At 43.0% G+C, this 23,493-nt stretch overlaps 1 protein-coding gene across 5 annotated transcripts in view; it reads left to right on the top strand.

Moving 5' to 3' along the window:
- The window catches only part of ZNF131 (zinc finger protein 131), a 115,830-nt gene that overhangs the window by 9,936 nt on the left and 82,401 nt on the right, over window positions 1-23,493 (top strand). The gene's annotated exons all lie outside the window — the stretch shown is intronic.

The following is a 23,493-nucleotide window of genomic DNA, read 5'->3' on the forward strand; positions in this document are numbered from 1 at the left end:
CTCTTTGAGAGGGGCTACACAGGAGCAGATCATTAACACATTGAAGGAGAGTAGATGGTTTTAGGAATAAGGTAGAGGGGTCGCTAGCAAGGTCCGGTCCAAAAAGGTGGGGGCTGTCTCTGACACCTTGAGGTAGTATGCACCAGGTTAGCTGACGTGAAAGGTGGGTGTTGGGGTTTTCCCACGTAAAGGCAAAAGTTTGGGGAATCGATGTAAGGGAATTGTGAAGACAAAGCATTCTTTAGGTTTAAAACAGAAAAATGAGTGGTATTGGAGGGAATTGCAGAAAGTAAAGTATACCGGTTAGGAACTACTGGACATACTGGGAGTACAGCTTGGTTAACGAGCCTGAGGTCCTGGACTAAGCGGTAAGTTCCATCTGGCTTTTTAACAGGTAGAACAGGTATGTTAAAAGAGGAGTTTGTTGGGTGGAGTAGGTGACTGGCGAGGAGGTGAGAAATGATAGCCTATAAGAACTGCTTGGAGGATGGGATACTGCTTCTGTGATAGTAACTGGGTGGGCTCTTTAAGAGTAAAGCAGATGGGGGTGTGGTATTCTGCGACTGAGGGTGTGGAAGTATCCTAAACAGTGGGGTTAACTACGGATGGGGGATAAGGAAAAGTTGCATGTTTTAAGGTGGGAAGTTGGAGGAGTAGAAGAAAGTTAGATGCCCCAGAGGGTGTGGGTTGATATACTGGGTACTATGGGGAATGTGGAAGTAGAGAATAGTGTGGAGCTTTGAAAGGATGTCTCTGCCTATGAATGAAGTTGGGCATGAGGGCAGGACTAAAAAAGAGTGAGTGAAGGAAAAGGTGTGCAGGGAGCAGAAGAGTGGAGGGATGGCTCGGGGTTTGGAGACTTGTCCGTCAATTCCCACAACAGAAACTTGGGAGGACTGGGTGGGTCCTGAAAAATTAGGTAAAGCAGAGTAGGTTGCCTGATATTAATTTAAAAAAAATACTGGCCTACCTGCCACCATCAGGGTTACCCTTGTCTTGGATGAAGCTATGGTAGTTGCCAGGGCGTCCGTTCCAGGGCACCGTCAGTCTTCAGCAGCAAGGCCTATGAGATCTGAGTAGGAGGTTTTGGCTGGCTCAGGAAGGCATGGAGGTGGTCCTTGCAGGGGCCGCTCACAGTCCAACTTCCAATGGGGTCCTCCGGAGAGAGGGCATGGCCTGGTGGGCTTACCTGGGTTTGGGCATTGTCTGGACCAGTGGCCTTCATTGCCATACTTGAAAAAGGTGCCAGGTGGAGCTGGATAACTAGGAGGCTTCTGTGTGGAGGTGCGGCCCTGTGGGCCTGCAGGGCCCCTGATGGCGGAGGCAAGCATTTGAAACTCTGCGTGTTTTTGCCATTTACTTTCCTCATCACAATTGTTAAAGATTTTGAAGGTTAAATTAAGAAGGTCTCGTTGTGGGGTTTGAGGGCTGTTGTTAAACTTCTAAAGCTTGCGCCAAATATTGGGGGTGGATTGGGAGATGAACCGAAGGTTTAAAATAGTGGTTCCTTCTGGGCTGGTTGGGTCTAGGTTGGTATATTTTCTTATGGCTTCAGTTAAACAGAGAGAAAAAGGGCTGTTTTTTCATCAGGATCTTGGGTGATTTCTGCAAGTTTTTCATAGTTTATCACTTAATGGGCACCCTTTTTGAGTCCTGCAACGAGACACACAATCATGTGGTCTCAATGGCGCTGTCCAGAGGCCCTGGCTTGATAATCCCAGTGGGGATCCTGGTTGGATACTGCCTGTGTGCCAGTAGGCTGGGCAGGAGCTTGGTGATGAATTGCATCAGCATGCGCCTGAGCTAGGGTCCAGATATGGTCCTGGTCGTCTGGGGTGAGGGTGGAAGAGAGGACAATGTAGAGGTCATGCCAGATTAGTTCCTATGAGTGGATAAGGTACTGAAACTCCCGAATATAAGAGGTCAGGTCTTCTGGAAATGAACGGAGTCTTTTGCTAATTTGAGAGAGATCTGTGAGGGAGAAGGGAACGTGAACTCTAGCAATACCTTCAGTTCCTGCTACTTCCTGAAGGGGGCACTCTAGCACAGGCGCTGAAGTAAGGGTGGGGCATGGGCCAAACATGGCACCTGAATGAGTGTGGAGTGTGGACGGGAGAGCAGGAAGAACCTGGAAGTGGTTCCTGCTGAATGTTTGAAGGGGAGAGGGGGGTTAACAGGCAGTGGAGGATAGATAGGGGCGTAAGGTGGTGGGATGGGTTTACAAGCCTCAGGAGAGGGCAGTGGGGAGGAGAATGGGTACAGGAAATACTAGAATTGTCCTGAGGAGGGGATGGTGTAGGAAAAGAAGGGGATACTGCTGACTGGGAAGATGGCTGCTGGGAAGATGGTGGCTGGGAAGACGAGGAGGCTTGGGCTAAAGAAGAGGGCTGAGAGTAAGAGGTAGGGGCTGGGAGGGGTGGACAGCAGTGTGCTGCATCTAACAAGGAAAAAGAGGTGGAGTTGGGAGGAGAAAGGCAATCAGGGCAGTGAGAATGGAGGAGAAAGATTTGAACAGGTGAGCAAGAATTGCAGAGGTCGAGTTGTGATCTGAGTGTAAAAAGGCCTGGACATAAGCAATTTCTTCCCATTTGTCTAGTCATTGGCAATAATTGCTTAAGTCAGTTAAAATTGTAAAGTTGAATGTTCCATTTGCGGGCCATTTGGACCCATTATCCAATTCGTATTGTTGCCAGACTGAATTGCAAAAAAAGACAAGGCACTTAGGGTGGATATTTTGCCTGAGGCCTAAGGTTTGCAGGCTTTTTATGAGGCAGCCTAGAGGGCTGTTTTTTGGAATGGAGGACCGGGAGTTTCCCATAACAGAGGGTAGACTCAGGAGAACAGGGAAAAAGGAGACCATCCTGGATGGCCAAAGGGAGACGATAAAAGGAGCGATCATCACCGCTGCGTTTTTCATTCCTGGAACGGGATCAAATGGCTTAGAGGCATCTCCCTAAGGCCAGATGATCAGATGATCAGCCAGTACCTGGCACATGCTGGAGCCTTTTGGACCAACGTTGGATTTTCAGACTGTAGGAAAGAGAGGCCATGCAGCTTTTCCCTTGTTAACTGGACTCCCAGGGAAACTTACCAGTAGGCAAGATCAGTGACCAATGTGCATGCACAGAGAGGCGACTAGAGGCTGAGGAGCTTCGTTTGTCCTGCTGCTGTGCCCTGTTCTCCAGGGTGGAGGGGTAGGTCCACAGAGCCTCTCTGGGGTTTCGGCACCAGATGTAAGGTTCGTATATCGGTTTGAACCCCGAGAGCACGCCAACAGACAGCACGAGGTGGTGTGGAGCAACATGCTGTTTTAATGAGCATGTGGGTGCAGGTGGGCTGAGGCCTAAAATGGGATCAGCCCCAAGTGAAGACGGGACAGGGGATTTATAGTCCTCTGTAAACAGGAAGTGTCCCAGTCTAACATGACTGCTATGTAGTACACGACGGCCTCTTTCTCGATCTTCAGGGTTGGGAGGAGTTACTCATCCCTTCAAGCTTTCAGGCCCCAGGGAGAATCTTTCAAGTGTGAACCTGGCCTTGTGAAAGCAGAGCTCCAATTACACAGTGTATCCCGAATCCATGAATGTTATGGTGCTATTTCAAACCACTAAGAGGCCTTGTGAGAGTCTCTTCTTTACCAGAAAATGTGGGGAACACAGAGAGGGTCTTTCTGGATAGACATACCCGGGGAACTTCTGCTGAGGAAAGTGAAAGCAAAGATACAACTTCTCCCAGAAAAGGGAGTACATATGTAGATGGCGATAAGTAATATAGCCTGAAGTATTCACATGGATATAATTAGAGTTAATGTTATAGTTAAGGAGGAAGGGAAGGGAGACAGAAAGAAAGTAAGTAAGAAAGGAAACAAGAAAAGATAAAACTGCATCCTAGTTTCTTACTTGTGTTAAACAAATTATTTTTCTAGATATCATTAACCAAGATAAGGAATCCCTAAAGAGAGGCAGGCTTGATTTAGAGTTGTCTGAGGGCTTCCGAAAGAGCTGTTCAGTGAATAAAAAGAAATCCAACCATGGAGTATCAGAGTCTAAGTTGGATGTATAGGTTTGTGTGTCTTCAGTATTGTCTTGTATTTTAAGACAGAACTAGATGTGTCCATCAGAAACGAGTGTATGGCATGAAAAAGTTGCAGATGGTAGGCCACAGTGAACTCCAATTGTTTGGAAGGCTTAACTTGAACCTTCCTAGGCTGGAGAATTTTAAATGACTGAGATGTTTCTAATGTTTCTAGAACTTCTTTTCTAATGAGCCTAGGGAGGGCTAGAATCTCTATCAGAGTTAGTTTGAGATGTAAAGGGGATCTGAATGTGCCATCCCAATATATGCCACTTTAGCATATTTTATTTTAGCATATTAGATTATTTTGAGCAGTTGAAAAATTAGAAATAGCAGGCATGGTGCAGTGGCTCACACCTGTAATCCTAGTACTTTGGGAGACCGAGACAGGTGGATCACCTGAGGTCAGGAGTTTGAGACCAGCCTGGTCAACATGGCGAAACCCCATTTCTATTAAAAAATATATATATACAAAAATTAGCCAGGCATGGTGGGGCACACCTGTAATCCCAGCTACTCAGGAGGCTGAGGAAGGAGAATCACTTGAAGTCAGGAGGTAGAGGTTGCAGTGAGCCGAGATCGCACCATTGCACTCCAGCCTGCGTGATGGGAGTGAGACTCCATCTCAAAAAAAAAAGAAAAAAGAAATTAGAAATAGCAGACATATGAGGATCTCTCTGACCTCCCTTTCCTGCCAAAAAGCAGGGCATACATTTTGCTTTTGTAAAAAAAAATTCCATTTTTAAAGGCTTCCACCTCTCCCCTACCTGGAAGAGAAGGAAACTTTTCTACTCTAATACTTGAAGGGGGCCTGCCCCTCCACACCTGTGGGTATTTCTTGCAAGGTGGAGATGAGAGACTGAGAAAAGAAATAAGACACAAAGTATAGAGGAGAAAAGTGGACCCAGGGGACCGGCACTCAGCAAGTGAGGACCTGCACCAGCACTGGTCTCTGTGTTCCCTCAGTATTTATTGATCACTATCTCTACTATCTTGGTGAGGGGGATGTGGCAGGACTACAGGGTAATGGTGGGGAGATGGTCAGCAGGAAAACGGGAGCAAAGGACTCCGTGTCATAAATAAGTTTAAGGAAAGGTGCTGTGCCTGAATGTGCACATAGGCCACATTTATGTTTGACTTTACACAAACATCTCAATGCAGTAAAAAGCAGTATTGCTGCCAGCATGTCTCACCTCCAGCCATAAGGCAGTTTTCTCCTCTCTCAGTAAGTAGAATATATGATCGGGTTTTACACCGAGACATTCCATTCCCAGGGATGAGCAGGAGACAGATGCCTTCCTCTTGTCTCAACTGCAAAGAGGCCTTCCTCTTTTACTAATCCTCCTCAGCACAGACCCTTTACCGGTGTTGGGCTGGGGGATGGAGGTCTTTCCGTTCCCACGAGGCCATATCTCAGGCTGTCTCAGTTGGGGGGAAACCTGGGACAATACCCAGGCTTTCTTGGGCAGAGGTCTCTGTGGCCTTCCGCAGTGCATTGTGTCCCTGGGTACTTGAGACTGGAGAACGGTGATGACTTTTACCAAGCATACTGCCTGCAAACATTTTTACCAAGGCACATCCTGCACAGCCCTAAATCCATTAAATCTTGAGTCAATACAGCACATGTTTCTGCAAGCACAGGATTGGGGCTAGGGTTACAGAAAACAGCATCTCAAGGCAGAAGAATTTTTCTTAGTACAGATCAAAGTGGAGTTTCTTATGTCTTCCTTTTTCTACACAGACACAGTAACAGCCTGATCTCTCTTTTCTTTCCCCCACAATACTTGTCTGAGGACATGTATTATCACCAGAGAGAACTTGAGACTGCATAACAAACCTTACTCGCCAGACATTTCCTAATCACCTTCCCACTGTTTACTCCCTCCCCTGATAATCCCAAAGCTCCCTTTTCCTTTGACAATTCTATTCTCTTCACAATGTATCACCCCTTGTTAAATGGTATATAAGCCCCCAGCCTTAAACTCCTACTTGGGTTTTCACTTCTCTTTTGTGAAGCCTCATTATGTATGCAAAATAAAATTTTTCTACTGTTAATCTGTCTTGTCAGTTTAAGTGACAGGCTGGGGCTGGGCACGGTGGCTCAATGCCTGTAATCCCAGCACTTTGGGAGGCTGAGGTGGGCAGATCACAAGGTCAGGAGATCGAGACCATCTTGGCTAACACAGTGAAACCCCATCTCTACTAAAAAATACAAAAAATTAGCCGGGTGTGGGTGGCGGGTGACTGTAGTCCCAGCTACCCGGGAGGCTGAGGCAGGAGAATGGCATGAACCCGGAGGCGGAGCTTGCAGTGAGCCTAGATCGTGCCACTGCACTCCAGCCTGGGCGACAGAGCAAGGCTCCGTCTCAAAAAAAAAAAGTGACAGAGTCTACACACTGAATTTAAGAAGGTTTTTTTCATCATCTACAGAGGTATTCTGCTTCTAAAATGAGTTAGAACAATGGATTTGACCACAATCAGATGGGCATTAAGGGTAAGAAAGAAAAGTGGCTCAGAGTAGCCTGAGGAATGTAAGGTATGCAAAATTTATCAGGCTCAGAGAGACTTGATCAAGAGCCTTCAGTCATATCCCTCTCAGCCATACCCAGGAATAATTGTTTCAAGGCATTTTGACAGAGGCAGCAACTCAGCTCTTGCCTGTAATGCCAGCTACTCAGGAGGCTGAAATGGGAGGATCACATAAGCCCAGGAGTTTGAGGCTGCAACAAGCTATAATCAGGCTACTGCATTTCACCCTGGGCAACAGAGAGAAAACCTATCTCTAAAAAAGTTAAGATAAATAAAAAATAAATAAGCAAAAATAAATTTGGGGCCAGGTACAGTATCTCACGCCTATAATCCCAGCACTTGGGAGGCTGAGGCGGGCAGATCACAAGGTCAGGAGATCGAGACCATCTTGGCTAACACAGTGAAACCCCATCTCTACTAAAAAATACAAAAAATTAGCCGGGTGTGGGTGGCGGGTGACTGTAGTCCCAGCTACCCGGGAGGCTGAGGCAGGAGAATGGCATGAACCCGGGAGGCGGAGCTTGCAGTGAGCCTAGATCGTGCCACTGCACTCCAGCCTGGGCGACAGAGCAAGGCTCCGTCTCAAAAAAAAAAAAGTGACAGAGTCTACACACTGAATTTAAGAAGGTTTTTTTCATCATCTACAGAGGTATTCTGCTTCTAAAATGAGTTAGAACAATGGATTTGACCACAATCAGATGGGCATTAAGGGTAAGAAAGAAAAGTGGCTCAGAATAGCCTGAGGAATGTAAGGTATGCAAAATTTATCAGGCTCAGAGAGACTTGATCAAGAGCCTTCAGTCATATCCCTCTCAGCCATACCCAGGAATAATTGTTTCAAGGCATTTTGACAGAGGCAGCAACTCAGCTCTTGCCTGTAATGCCAGCTACTCAGGAGGCTGAAATGGGAGGATCACATAAGCCCAGGAGTTTGAGGCTGCAACAAGCTATAATCAGGCTACTGCATTTCACCCTGGGCAACAGAGAGAAAACCTATCTCTAAAAAAGTTAAGATAAATAAAAAATAAATAAGCAAAAATAAATTTGGGGCCAGGTACAGTATCTCACGCCTATAATCCCAGCACTTGGGGAGGCCGAGAGGGGTGGATCACCTGGGGTCAGGAGTTCGAGACCAGCCTAGCCACATGGTGAAACCTCGTCTCTACTAAAAATACAAAAAATTAGCCGGGTGTGGGTGGCGGGTGACTGTAGTCCCAGCTACCCGGGAGGCTGAGGCAGGAGAATGGCATGAACCCGGGAGGCGGAGCTTGCAGTGAGCCTAGATCGTGCCACTGCACTCCAGCCTGGGCGACAGAGCAAGGCTCCGTCTCAAAAAAAAAAAGTGACAGAGTCTACACACTGAATTAAGAAGGTTTTTTTCATCATCTACAGAGGTATTCTGCTTCTAAAATGAGTTAGAACAATGGATTTGACCACAATCAGATGGGCATTAAGGGTAAGAAAGAAAAGTGGCTCAGAATAGCCTGAGGAATGTAAGGTATGCAAAATTTATCAGGCTCAGAGAGACTTGATCAAGAGCCTTCAGTCATATCCCTCTCAGCCATACCCAGGAATAATTGTTTCAAGGCATTTTGACAGAGGCAGCAACTCAGCTCTTGCCTGTAATGCCAGCTACTCAGGAGGCTGAAATGGGAGGATCACATAAGCCCAGGAGTTTGAGGCTGCAACAAGCTATAATCAGGCTACTGCATTTCACCCTGGGCAACAGAGAGAAAACCTATCTCTAAAAAAGTTAAGATAAATAAAAAATAAATAAGCAAAAAATAAATTTGGGGCCAGGTACAGTATCTCACGCCTATAATCCCAGCACTTGGGGAGGCCGAGAGGGGTGGATCACCTGGGGTCAGGAGTTCGAGACCAGCCTAGCCAACATGGTGAAACCTCGTCTCTACTAAAAATACAAAAAATTAGCCAGGTGTGGTGGTGGATGCCTGTAATCCTAGCTACTCGGGAGGCTGAGGCAGGAGAATCGCTTGAACCCGGGAGGTAGAGGTTTCAGTGAGCCAAGATCGCACCATTGCACTCCAGCCTGGGCAACAAGACTGAAATTCCATCTCTAAATAAATAAATACATTTTGGTGGGTTTTTTTTTTTTCATTTCTGTAGTTTCTAGACTAATAAATTACCTAAAATGCTACCACAAGTTGGGCAATGTGAGTCTCACCCATTACTTTCTTGTTCCTGAAATTAGTGATATAAAGAAAAATGTATAGCCAACAATAGCTTATGTTATTTTAATAAATCAATGTAAAATTTTGTTTGTTTGTTTTGTTGTTTGTTGTTTTGTTTTTGACAGAGTCTTGCTCTGTCACCTAGACTGAAGTGCATCCAGGCTGAAGTTGGAGGCTATGGTGAGCTGCACCACTGCACCACTATGGGAGGCTGAGGCGAGCAGATTGCCTGAGCTCAGGAGTTCGAGACCAGCCTGGGCAATGCGGTGAAACCCCGTCTCTACTAAAAAGCAAAACATTAGCCAGGCTTGGCCGCCTGTGCCTATAGTCTCAGCTACTCAGGAGGCTGAGGCAGGAGAATTGCTTGAACCCGGGAGGCAGAGGTTGCAGTGAGTCGAGATTGCACCACTGCACTCCAGCCTGGGTGACAGAGTGAGACTCTGTCTCCAAAAAAAAAAAACAAAACCAGAATATAAGGTGAAGAGCCAAGCAGGGTGGCACATACCTGTGGTCCCATCTACTCAAAAGGCTGAGGCCAGAGGAGGATTGCTTGAAACAAGTTCAATGCCAACCTAGAGAATATACTGAGACTCTGTCTCTAAATTTTATATATACATATATATATGTATGTATAGATGGTGAATTCACCTTTACGATATCTTTTATATACAAGCAATGAGATTGATTAGCAAGTAATGGGACTCTGAAATCAAATGGGTAAATTTGGGTAGATCTTTATAAATATAATAATCTTGAATCCCACAAATCTCTCTAAGCTTCCTTTAAAAAATAGACTTTCTGTCTGAGTAGGTGAGTCCTTTTTTTTGTTTGAAGATACTAGAAAGCTCTTACTTGAGACAGCTCCTAAAAGAATGTCAATTTAACAGAAGTCTCATAGCCAGTATAACTAATTCTAAACCCCTAACTAGAGGCAGATACTAAGATACCCCTAAGGGACAACAATGAAATCTGAATTGGGGTGTCATTGCTTACATATCAAAACAGTTGCAAGAGATAGTTAATTTATATTTGCAAAAACCATATGAATTTGTATGAAAATGATTTTTTAAAGTGCTATATCAAGAAGACTAGAGCATAATGCAGAACAAATAAAATTTACTTATATGGGTGCCAAGAATAGAAATTCTGGGTTCCACATACATCAGCATCTAGAAGAATCTGCAGTAGGTATGGATGGTTGATTGAGGCCTTTATTCAATGGTAGTCTACAAAGAATAAGACTGAGAAGTAAGAACTTTCCTGTTAAAATGGAAAGATAGAGTAAACAAGTTTAGGAATATCTCATAATCCACTGATTCCATTCTTAGGTCTATACCCAAAGGAAATTCTTACACGTACACAAGGAAACATGGAAGAGAATGTCTACATATGTACTGTTCACAATAACAAAAATTTGCTGAGGAGGAAGGAACTAAAAGTCTAACAATAGGGGAGCAGATAGAAAGGAACATGTTATATTCACAGAATGGAATATTTTACAAAAATCAGAATAAACTACAACATTACTCAAAATCATAGCTGCATTATAGCAACATAATATTCAGAGAAAAAGTTTAAAAGACTACATAGAACTGTCATTTGAGGAAAATGACAAGACAAATCTTAATCATTTTAGGAGGTTTATTTACCAAAGTTAAGGACATGCCCAAGATACAGGTCTATGCCTTTCTCTGATGATGATTTTGAGGGCTCCAAATTTAAAGGGGAAAGGGTGGGATATTGAGAAGCTCATAGTTTTCACATAAACCAAAGGGGCAGAGGAAAAATGTGGGGAATCTGCATTTTACATAAGATAACACAGACAAAATGGGGTAGGGGAACAATCAGATATGCATTTGTGTCTTGTGAGCAGGGTGACTGCACATGTAAAGATAAGCTATCAATTTGCATTGCCATGGTGAAGTTTTAACAGCTCACCAGGAATTTCCTCTTGGGCAAAATATGGGAGAGGTATGTAGCTTTTCATCTTGTAGCCATCTTATTTAGGAACCAAAAGCGGGAGGCAGGTTTGTGTGACCCAGTTCCCAGCTTAATTTTTCCCTTTGGCTAAATGAATTTGGGGTCCCAAAGTTTAATTTCCCTTCACAGAACACAGTTTTATTTTATAAAATTAACAAAAACACAATATGTAGATACATATTGATAAAAATTATGTAAAAAGGTAAACAACAGAATAATCAACTTAGTAATAAAATAACCAACTGTGGATGGTTATCTTGAATTGAAGGGTTGGAAATAAGGGATACAGGAAAATCACACACACAATAAACTAAATTGGAAGATGAGCCTAATGCTAACACCAAAAATGGACCTCTTGACACTGAATGGCAAAATTGCATTTATCCATCCAGCCTCAGGAACAGTTACACAACTTCATGTTTCCTCAAGTGAGACTGTGTGTCTATGAAGCGTGGGACATGGAGAAGCAAGCATAGCACAGTTTTCCAGGAGGAGCTGGCTTAACAAAAGAGGGTGGAATGTGAGGGGCCAAACTTTTTACGTGCAGATCCCCCTCAAACTTTACAACCGGATATTTCATTAGTTTAGTGGTGAGAACTAAAAGATGAGACATGAAACTAAAATTATTCAGGTATAATTGTACCTTATAGAAACTGGACAAGGGGGATGCCACTTTTCACACTTGTACAGTCATTCAGTGTATTGAACTACCCTGTGAAAAGATAAGTACAATTGCATTAATAGATTAAGTAAACTACAGCAAGGTATGGTGTCACACACCTGTAGTCCCAGCTACTCAGAAGGCTGAGACAGGAGATTGCTTGAGCTCAGGCGTTTAAGGTTTTAATAAGTTATAATCATGCCACTGCACTCCAGCATGGGTGACAGAGTAATACTTCATCTCTTAAAAGATAAAGAAAGAAATTACAGCTTCAAACTCTATGATATTTTGAAGACAAAGTAAAATGATAAAAAGGGTTGAAAATAAAGGAGTGGACAAAGATGCATCTGAATCTAATCAATTTTTTAAACTTTTATTTTAGGTTCAGGGTACATTGGGTACATTTTAGGTTTAGGTGGGTGGAGGGATATCTTTCAGTTCTGTCCTTTGTCTAGTTCCCATGAAGATAAGTTGTTAATTTACATTGTTAGGGTGAAATTCAACAGAACTATTTTAGGGTAAAGATATTAAGGTCCACAAGAAATTTCCTTGTGAGCAAACTATGAAGATGGCATATAGCCTTTTGTCTTTGTAGCTATCTATTTAGAGAAAAAAGTAGGAGGCCATTTTATGTGACTTGGGTCCCAGCTTGACTTTTCCCTTTGACTTAGAGAATTTGGGGTCTTCGTATTTTATTTTCCCTTCCTAGCTGTTATATATAAGTTGCTCTGGTGACTTTTCCTGAAGTTTATATTGCTTAACTTCAGTTTGCAGGGCTTGAAGAAAAAGCACAATTGTAATCTTTAGTGAGTCTAACCAAGAAAAATGGAAACATCAGTTTGGAAACTTGTAGAGACAAAACTATTTAGTATTTGGTCTAAATTGTAGTCAAATAACAAAAACTCAAAAACAATTGGCAGGGCTGGAGTCTAATAACAGGTGTACTAGAGTGTTTTTTCTGAAATGCAATTTTTCTTTCTTTTTTTTTTTTGAGATGGAGTCTCGCTCTGTCGCCCAGGCTGGAGGGCAGTGGCACTATCTCGGCTCACTGCAAGCTCCGCCTCCCAGGTTCACGCCATTCTCCTGCCTCAGCCTCCCGAGTAGCTGAGACTACAGGCGCCCACCACCTCACCTGGCTAATTTTTTGCACTTTTAGTAAAAATGGGATTTTACCACGTTAGCCAGGATGGTCTCGATCTCCTGACCTCGTGATCTGCCCGCCTCAGCCTCCCAAAGTGCTGGGATTGCAGGCTTGAGCCACTGTGCCTAGCCCCCACAATTTTTCTTTCTTTAGTCTCTCATTTATACCAAAGACAAATCATAATAACACTAATTTATTTGTAAAATGTTTTAGTTTTACTATATTTGGCCTCATTATTTGCATAAAGTATAGCAAGAATAGTATAGAAAGAACTTTTTCTTTTCCTTTCTTTTTTTTTTGAGATGGAGTCTCTGTTTGTTGCCCAGGCTGAAGTGCGATGGCACAGTCTCAGCTCACTGCAGCCTCTGCCTCCCAGGTTCAAGCGATTCTCCTGCCTTAGCCTCCCAAGTAGCTGGGATTACAGGCATCCACCACCACACCCAGCTAATTTTTATATTTTTAGTAGAGACAGGGTTTTGCCATGTTGGCCAGGCTGGTTTTGAACTCCTGCCCTCAGGTGATCTGCCCACCTCAGCTTCCCAAAGTGCTGGGATTACAGGCGTGAGCCACTGTGCTCAGCCACTAGAACTTTTTCATAAGGAATCTCAGGTTAGACTTTTAAAAGCTTCTTAAAACTGAGAAGCCAAGCCAAAGATTTGCCATCAGACTGTGCTTATAAAACCAGTGTATAAAACTGTATAAAATATGTGTGTATAAAACCAGTGAATTCCTCTCTTTTTGAGGTTCCCAAAATATCTGAAGAGTCCTGGGCCTGTCATAAGGTGATATTATTTACTTACCACAAGGTCAGGAACCTCGTAAGGGAGCCGTGTAGATGAGGCACCAGGCCAGTCTTTCCTAGGAGCTTTTTATGCTCTATGAAGACAACCTAAATTGCTCAAAGCAGTCTGGTCGTATCCAAAAATATATCATTCCAGTTAAAGCCTTGGTAAAATAACCAGTATATCTAATTGTGAGCTGTCACAACAGAAAGCAGATTCTTACTGAATGTATGCAAATAACTATATTGCCATAAGAATACTCACAAATAGCTTCCAAATTTTGGAAAAATCAGGTAGAGACAGGTAAATGTTTCAATTTTTTTTTTGTTTTGTTTTGTTTTTGAGATGGAGTCTTGCTCTGTTGCCAGGCTGGAGTGTAGTGGCGTGATCTCGGCTCACTGCAAACTCCACCTCCCAGGTTCAAGCAATTCTCCTGCCTCAGGCACCCTACTGGGACTACAGGCACGTGCCACCACACCTAGCTAATTTTTGTATTTTTAGTAGAGATGGGGTTTCACCATGTTGGCCGGGATGTCTCAATCTCTTGACCTCGTGATCCGCCCGCCTTGGCCTCTCAAAGTGCTAGGATTACAGGAGTGAGCCACCACACTCAGCAAATGTTTCAACTTTATTCACAAAAGTATACTTTACCCAATTGTTGTAAACTATAAATATTAAGGTTAAAAATAAAAGTTTTTCTTGACTCAAAAACAAAACAAGAATCAGCAATATTTTAAGCAAAAAAGTTATAAAAATTATTTTAGTCTTTTATCAGTTTAGTTCCATGTAATTCATTCTGTTTTGCTTGAAGTTATCAACTTTCATGAACCTATTAACTTTTTTTACTAGACTCTTGAAAAATTTCACCTTGTTCAATGTTATGATCTCCAAAGTTATCAAAAACCTGTATTCAAGAGTACTTGTCAGGATCCTTATTATGACTTTTTTTGAAGAAGAATCAAATTTAGGACTTAGCTTATTATAAACTGTCTTTCAAGAAGAATAAAAGTAAAGCAATAAATGTCTATGGATGGTAAAAGACTTAGAATAGCCGTAATTAAAGACACAATTGATGGTCAGGTGTAGTGGCTCATGCCTGTAATCCCAGCACTTTGAGAGGCCGAGGTGGTCGTATCACAAGGTCAGGAGATTGAGACCATCCTGGCTAAGATGGTGAAACCCCATCTCTACTAATAATACAAAAAAAAATTAGGTAGGCATGGTTGCAGGCACCTGTCATCCCAGCTACTCGGGAGGCTGAGGCAGGAGAAGGGCATGAACCCAGGAGATGGAGCTTGCAGTGAGCCGAAATCACGCCACTGCACTCCAGCCTTGGTGACATAGCGAGACTCTGTCTCAAAAAAAAAAAAAAAAGACACAATTGACAAGAAAATTTGCTTATTTCTGTGGCATATAACAATTTAACACAATAATCATATGACTCATAACACAGGCCATGATATAATTTTAGGAATCTCATACAATTTTGGAGCACATATTAATAACACATTTCTGCAAATGTAACTCAGAGTTAAATGCCACTATTTGACAGTGTTTTCCATATGATTTTTATATACCAAAATTAAAAGTTTCAGGTCAAAAAAACTTAATTTTAGAATATAAAATTTGATTTTGAGAAGTTTGTCAACTATTAAAGGCTTAAAACACTTGATAGGAAAATAAGAAAAGTTTCAAACCCTGACTCAAAATAGGATTACACATAAGTAATCCTTAACTTATACAAATAAGTTACTCAATTAGCCAAAGTGATAATTCAAAGATTTCAAAAAGCAAAAACCTTTACTCTTTGATAGAGAGGAGACTCAGTTCTCCAAACAACCAAAAAGACAAAGACAGCATGAGGCAAACTCTCTTTTTTTTCTTTTGCAATGTATTTAAAAGGTGAACAAAAAATCTTGTATTTGTTATCTCTTATTATATGGAAATTTTGTTAAAAAATTTATCTCTATATCAGTATATTATTAATGCTAAAGCTAATTTTAGTAAAACCTTACAAAAAGATCTGTCTAATCTCAATTAGTTTTGACCACAGAAGATGAGATTTGTATCAACCTTTTATAACCTTTTATAATTTTTTAAATTTAGTTTTATCTATTATTAACTATTAAAAATTTAAAACATTAAAAGAAACATCTAGGCCGGGCGCAGTGGCTCAAGCCTGTAATCCCAGCACTTTGGGAGGCCGAGACGGGCGGATCACGAGGTCAGGAGATCGAGACCATCCTGGCTAACACGGTGAAACCCCGTCTCTACTAAAAATACAAAAACTAGCCGGGCGAGGTGGCGGGCGCCTGTAGTCCCAGCTACTCGGGAGGCTGAGGCAGGAGAATGGCGTAAACCCAGGAGGCGGAGCTTGCAGTGAGCTGAGATCTGGCCACTGCACTCCAGTCCGGGCGACAGAGTGAGACTCCGCCTCAAAAAAAAAAAAAAAAAAAAAAGAAACATCTAAACTAAGCTAGGTGTGGCATCTCACACTTGTTATCCCAGCACTTTGGGAGGCTGAGGTGGGAGGATCCCTTGAGTCCAGGAGTTCACAACCAGCTTGGGTAATAAACTGAGATCCCGTCTCTACAAAAAAAATTTTTAAATTAGTCAGTTATGGTTGTGTGCACCTATAGTCCCAGCTACTTGGAAAGCTGAGGCAAGAGGAACCCTTGAGCACAGAAGTTGGAGGTTATAGTGAGCTGATAACACCACTGCAGTCCAGCCTGGGAGACAGACTGAGACCCTGTCTCAACACAAACAAAACCCTCAAAACTGAACAACATTTTTCTTACCAACAACTATAATTTTATGTCTTTTTATAACCTTTTTTTTTTTTTTGAGAGACAGAGACTAAGTCTTGCTCTGTCACCCAGGCTAGGGTGCAATGGCACGTTCTCAGCCACTGCAACCTCTGCCTCTTGGGATCAAGCGATTCTCCTGCCTCCGCCTCCCAAGTAGCTGGGATTACAGAAGTGCGCCACCACACCCAGCTAATTTTTGTATTTTCAGTAGAGACAGGATTTCATCATGTTGGCCAAGCTGGTCACAAACTCCTGACCTCAGGTGATCCACCCACCTCCTCCTCCCAAAGTGCTGGGATTACAGGCTTGAGCCACTGCGCTCTGCCAACCTTCTTTATTTAAAACATCTTTTTTGTGTATGTTGCATATAGAAGTGTTTTTGTGTATGTTGTATATGTTTTGTATATAGAAGCATTTTTTTATATCTAGAAGCCTTTTCTTTTCCTTTTTCTTTTTTTTTTTTTTTGAAAGAGAGGATCTTATACTCTTACTCTGTTGCCTAGGCTGGAGTGCAGTGGCATGGCATGGTCATAGTTCACTGCAGCCTAGACCTCCTGGGCTCAAGCAGTCCTCCCACTTCAGCCTCCTGAGTGGCTGGGACTACAGGCATGTGCCACCATGCCTGGCTAATTTTTTTTTGTTTGTTTTGTTTTGTAGAGACAAGGTTTCACCATATTGCCCAGATTCATCTTGAACTCCTGGGCTCAAGCAGTCTACCAGCTTTAGCCTCCTACAGTGCTGGGATTATAGGCATGAACCACCATGCCTGGCCTAACCTAGAATTTTTAATTATACATAATAATTGTAACATTAATGCTTAATAACTCTGATTTTTGTTAAAAATCAAGGAAATAAGTAATTTTAACTGTTATGTACCAGATGTAGAGACCAAGACAAAGGAAACGGCTCTCAAGACAATCTTTGTAGGACCTGATTTCTCTCAGCATGGCCAGGAGGCACAGCTGGACTAGGGAAAATGAGGCACAGGTCATGTCCCCAGTCCTCACAATGGCCACTGGTCTAGGCCACTGGTATGGGCCTCTCATATATATATGGCTTGAATATCAGCTTTTAATTAAGCTGACTTCTGACCATGTAGCTTTTTTTTAATTAAAAAAATCTTTAAAAATTTCTTAGCAGATTTTAGCTGAGACAAATAGCTAACATTGCTAGATTTTGAGCTTTTTAACCAAAGGCACCCTACATAACCAAGAATGCATGAGGTGTCTCCAAAGAGATACAAAGAAGTCCTCACAAGATCCAGAACTAACTTCAGAGATAACTCAAAGAGTAAGAGTTTTGCTAATCACAAATGGGGTATAATTTGTATCTGTCTGATTATGTTCTCTCTAGTGTCTCAGCTTCTCAGCTGGCCATCACAAAGGCCCAAAAAGCCCCACGTGCCCTTACAGATGGAAGACGAACAATCAAAAGCTGTCCATGGAAAGGAAAAAGATGAAAAACAAATGGGTACCCCCAAAAGTAAAAAGTCACACAATTATTAAACCAAAAGGGGCTGATTCCCTGCCCAGGAGTCAAAGCCAGGCCACTCTGGTGAAAGCACAGAATTTTATCTAAACTACAAGGTGGAGCATACTACTTAGTGAATCTCAAACAGTATCCAAAGTAAGGAGTTTGGGTTCATAAAGGGTCTTAACTTCGTTTTCAATTAGGGGTTTGCTCTTTAATTTTGTCAAGAGAATTTCTAAGGCTAGCCATTACACCATTATATGTCTTTCTTTTAATGTAATCTTCCTATAAATACAAATAAGGCAATTGTTGAGAATGAGAGATCTTTAAAAATGTTTTTTGAGTTTAGGAGTCTTTCTAATTTAAATGCTCCATTGTCTGGACATTGGAAATTAGAATTTTCACTGGTATACTTAATTCAATGTGACTTAATGCAATAGCCTCTTCATTGGAAAACCCAAGATATAAATTTCTAGGTTTAATGTAAGTTTTTATCATTTAAGAAAAAGATGTTTCTTGAAGAGGCATAGAAGTGGCAATCCCAAAGAGTCTCTCCCTCAAAAATTTACTCCCAGGAATAAGCCGAGACAGAAAGATTCTTGTTGCCATACATGGTTAAGGATACTGTGTGTGCATACAGTGCCTCTGGTGACTTAGAACTTTGTGGGGATCACCAGTCACAGACCTCTTAATCTGTGACACCAAGTAGGCTCTCTTAGGATAGGACTTTTCCAGCACTAACCAGGCAACCAGGATTGAGGTGACAAAAGCCCTGTAGAGATGGGACTTTTAAAGACAAACTACCTCGAGAGCTTGTCACATTTGGAACAAAAAGTGTGTTGCTTCAAATCTTATATGACTCTAGTTCCCAGCCATTTTCAAACTGGCCACCAGACATGATCTGAAAATCATGCCACCCAAATGACGGAGACAAAGAGACAGTGCTCCCACTTGGTCACAGGTCAAGCTCTCAAGGACATAAGACAAGACGGGAACCCCATCCAGTTTTTATTTTGGAGACCCACAGCAAAGTTTATATGCTACTCTGATCACAATTACAAAACTGACCAGTTTTCAGGGTTGGCTTGAAAAATGGGCTTATCGGAGGTTTAGGCCCATGTTCCACCCTATGGTGTCCTTCTTTATCACAGAACAACACAGAAAGACAAAGAAGACTATTTCTGGGAGGAGAAAGACCAAACAATATGAATATTCATACCAAAAAGTACATCAGAGTTGTTAGACCCACTACTAGCCACACAAATATTTTTCTCCTATTAATCAAAATTTTGTAGAGGAAAAAGAGACATACAGTAATTTTTGCCATCCACTTGACTGGATTCCACAGAGAGAGAGAGACAGAGAGGCTGGTTGGTAAGAAAATCTTACCTTTCTGCCATCTAGTCAGGTCCTAAGTTCCCTTCACTGCAGTTTCCAGAACAGCAAAGAGACTTTGGGATCCTGCTGACAGCACCAAAACTGTAGAAGCTAAGGGAAAATTTCCCTTCATCCTCTGAAGGTTCAATGAAAAATCAACTGACAAAAGGCCGATTACTAGGGGAGATGGCATAGAAATTTACTAGCATGCATTGGGGGAAAGTCACAAGTGATTACCCTAACAATGGGGTATGAATGTTTATATACCAACTTAAGATTACCAGAGAGAATGGGGGCTTAAGCCTGGCTACATCAATACAGGTTTTCTCTACATATGAAGGTCTCCCCCATAAAACACAGTTTTTAGGACTACCTCTGTTTGCAGACCCTCTGAACCACTATCACGAAGGATGTCAAAGAAATAGATTTTGGAGTGAAATGTTTTTGTTTCCTCAGGAAACCAGCCCTAACAACTCTGAGGCAAGAAGAGGCTTCAGGACTGGATATGGGACTTATGGGACAGAAAGTCTCCTACCTCTTCAAAAGCGCAAACGTACTTTATTTCTGTTAAAGAAAAAAATGTTACACAGTTGTTAAGATGGTAAAGCAGACTTTATTCAGCATTATTGTCATAGGTATACTTTGCAGTAGAGGATAGAGATTGGGATCAGCTCCTAATACAAGGAAAATAAGGGATTTACAGCCAAGGACTGAGGGGTAGGGATGGAAAGTGGGGAAGGACAGGGGTTAGTAAATGGAAAATTACTAAAAGGATAGGTTAATTTTTTCTAAAGTGACCTAACAGTATTCTTGCTATAGGCAGACCAGGGTGATCAGATATCAGTTGGAGAATAAGGAATGTGGTCAGATATTGAGGGTGAATCAGATATTGAAGATAGGGGATTCTGGCTAAAATTGGGCACTTGAGGCAATGTCCAAGGTCCAAGCATGGATGGGAAAGGGGTGAGGAGACTGTGTCTAGGGTTTGGTCAAGGAAGGTCTTTGTCAGTCCCTTCTACTTCACCCTGTAAAACCCCCTAGTAATTTTATTGGAACCTTAGGGAAGGTGTTACCCAAACACAATTTAAGCTCAAGGTTGCCAGGAGATTTTGACCCCTTCATCCTAGAAATTCATGTGGTGGCCACTGTGGTGAAGGAAACCTACATATCCTGGAAGATGGGAGGCTTTGCCCATTTCTCCCAAATCGGCTCATCAGAATTGAGTTAGGAGACTCAATTCATTTGGACCAATCCTGTCTTTCCACTAGAACTTTCCTGGCTGTACTTTAGTCCATTTTCCCCAAACATGCTCTTCCGGAATTGGCCTTGCTAGGTGACTGCTTGGTTCTCTCTGCTTCTTCCTCATGCGCCTTCCCAGTTCAGCATAAGCCACCACACTGATCCTAGGTTGACCCTTTCTTCAACACCTGGAACAGCATCCAGGAACCTCAACAAGTCAGTTTGGAGATTTGTTTGGCATCCTGGTCCCCACCTAAAATTGAGGTCCTAGGTCTGCAAACCGCCCCCAGAGTACTCTGGTATCTCCATCATGCACTCTTGCCTTCTCTTCCCATTCCCAGCTTTCCTATGGTGCAGGAAGGTGCCTCCCCTTTGGCCCCACATCCCCAGTAATGTACTTGAGACAAAGTTGAAATGTAAAAAGCCATGTTTGCTCATTTCTGTTGCCAGCATAATTTCACAAAGCCCCTGACACTGTGATGATGTCCTTCTATCTAGGAGAATGCTTTAAAAACAAAATGGGCTGGGCATGGTGGCTCATGCCTGTAATCCCAGCACTTTGGGAGGTCGAGGCAGGTGGATCACCTGAGGTCAGGAATTTGAGACTAGCCTGGCCAACATGGTGAAACCCTGTCTCTACTAAAATACAAAAATTAGCCAGGCATGGTGGCAGGTGCCTGTAATCCTAGCTACTTGTGAGGCTGAGGCACAAAAATCGTTTGAACCCAGGAGGTGGAGGTTGCAGTGAGCCGAGATTGCACCACTGCACTCCAGCCTGGGTGACAGAGCGAGAGTTTCTCTAAAAAAAAAACAAAAACAACAACAACAAAAACAGGATACAGCACATTGCCCCCCACATCTCCTATCTGAGTCACTATATTCCTTAAAAGATAAGTGGGCCGGGCGCAGTGGCTCATGCCTGTAATCCCAGCACTTTGAGAAGTCAAGGCAGGTGGATCACCTGAGGTCAGGAGTTCAAGACCAGCCTGGCCAAAATGGTGAAACCCTGTCTCTAACAAAAATACAAAATTTAGCTGGGTGTGGTGGTGGATGCCTGTAATCCCAGCCACTCGGAAGACTGAGGCAGGAGAAATGCTTGAACCCAGGAGGCAGAGGTTGCAGTGAGCCAAGATCGCGCCACTGCACTCCAGCCTGGGCGACAAGAGCAAAACTCCATCTTAAAACAAACAAACAAACAAAAAACATAAATGAACTCAGTCCTTGCACATAATATGTGACACATATTTTCCTGCACATAATATGTGACAGGGTTAGTGATTATGCTCTATAATCTATAACCAGATGTACTCTTGCACCCAAGCATTGATGTGATTCTGCTTTAATGTGACATCTGAGCAAGTTTGATGTAAGTTCTGAAGACATACTGAAACCTCCATGACCTGTATATAAGTTATGAGCAGAAACACTGTTTCTAAGCAGTCTGCAAAATCTCTCTAAAAGACTCCTCCAGGGCTATAAGTCCTCAGTCTGTAGTCCTCGGAAATACTTCTAAATAAAACTAATTTAAATATTTAAAAGCTTGTTTTTTTTTGTTTTTTTCTTTAGTTGACATTGACAAAGATTATCTCCTTGACCAATCTCTAGATAGGTTCCTGGAAGCACTCTTTACTAAGCTTCAACCTTGGTCTATAAAGACTTGAAAAACACTAACACATTGTCTAACAGCTCAAGGCTACAACTCGGATGACCCTAGCCCTCCTTTAGATGCCTGACTGAGAAAGATCAAGGCTGCAGAAAGAATATACTGTGTTCCAGGCAAGACCTGAAAATAGAGCTGCTATCTCCCAGCCTCTGTGGGAGGGCAGGAGCCTAGCTTTGTTTAGCCCCAGTTAGGAGACTCAGTTCATATGGACCAATCCTCCCTTTCCACTTCCTATAATTTTTCACTTTCCTGTTTCTACTCAGGTCTTCCTCACTCACATCCCTCCCTATTCCCTCTGTCTCCCTTTAAAACACCCAGTCACCTTTATACAAATCAAAGTTGTGTTCATGCTGGACTCCTCCCTATTGCACCAACGGCCATGCACCTGTCCTGGCCAAGCTCCCGGCCACCAGCTCCTCTGCTCCCTGTCCTTCCTCAACAGCCAAATCAGAAACATGCATGAGTAAGAATTTTGCATTTTTGCACAGTTTTATCTCATGGGCAAAAACACATGTACAAAGTTCTCTGCTGGCATGATCTCTACCATTGTGTTTGAGCAAACCTAGAGGTGTCATGGTGACAATATCTTTTGGCACAGGATCACCCATTGAAGAGTCTCAGTGAGAGAAAAAGGAGGCCAAAGGCAGGTGGCAGAGGAGGTGTGCATCAACTCAGTCACTGCTCCTGGGCTCTACTGCCAAAAAGACTTGGAACATTGGGTGGTGGCTGTTGGAGGCAGGAGGAGGGTGATGCTTGGTAGTCTCCATCATCAGATTTCTCAGGCTTCAGTTGTCTGTTCCTGGAGCAGGGTGATCCAGCCACGTGAGGCAGTCAGGGAGTGCATTGGCAGGGCTCAAGGGAGGCTGTGACTTGGGGGCATCTCTAGGGGCATCTGTGTCTCCTCCTGGGTTGCAGTGATCAGTTCCTAGGTGGATGGTTCTGCGCCTGGCTAAAGGTGCTATGCACTCTGGGTTCTTGTCTCAGGTGGGCCCATTTCAGAAGTCCACAGGAATAGGAAAGCAGTTCAATGTCCTGGTGGTCCCAAGAGAGGTGGCCCAGCTTTGGATAGAAAGCAGGCTGCCAGGGACTTGAATCCTCTGGTACACTGGAATATGCTCTACGAAATCCCAGGCCTCAAGCACAAGTTGTTGAAAGTGCCTCACATCTTTCCTGTTCCAGGTGACAAAGGATGAGTGCCATTTTTTAATGATCTTCTGGCTGATTAGGCAGTCCCAAGCAGATAGGGGCAAGCTGGGTAGTGACAGGAAGCCCAGAGCTGATTGCAACAGAAGAATGGCCTGGTGTTATTGACATAAAAGCCAATCAATCACTTTTGATGAAATTTTCTAGAATGAAATCCTTTTGGTGATAGACTGGGTTAGAAGTTGAAAAGTATTGGTGGTTCCAAGATGGCCGAATAGCTACAGCTCCCAGCATGAGCAACACAGAAGATGGGTGATTTCTGCATTTCCAACTAAGGTACCAGGTTCATCTCACTGGGGCGTGTCAGACAGTGGGTGCAGGACAGTGGGTGCAGCCCAGCGAGTGACAGCCAAAACAGGGTGAGCCATTGCCTCA

The sequence above is a fragment of the Trachypithecus francoisi genome, unplaced genomic scaffold (assembly GCF_009764315.1).
Source record: "Trachypithecus francoisi isolate TF-2019V2 unplaced genomic scaffold, Tfra_2.0 Lachesis_group2, whole genome shotgun sequence".
Taxonomy (NCBI): Eukaryota; Metazoa; Chordata; class Mammalia; order Primates; family Cercopithecidae; genus Trachypithecus; species Trachypithecus francoisi.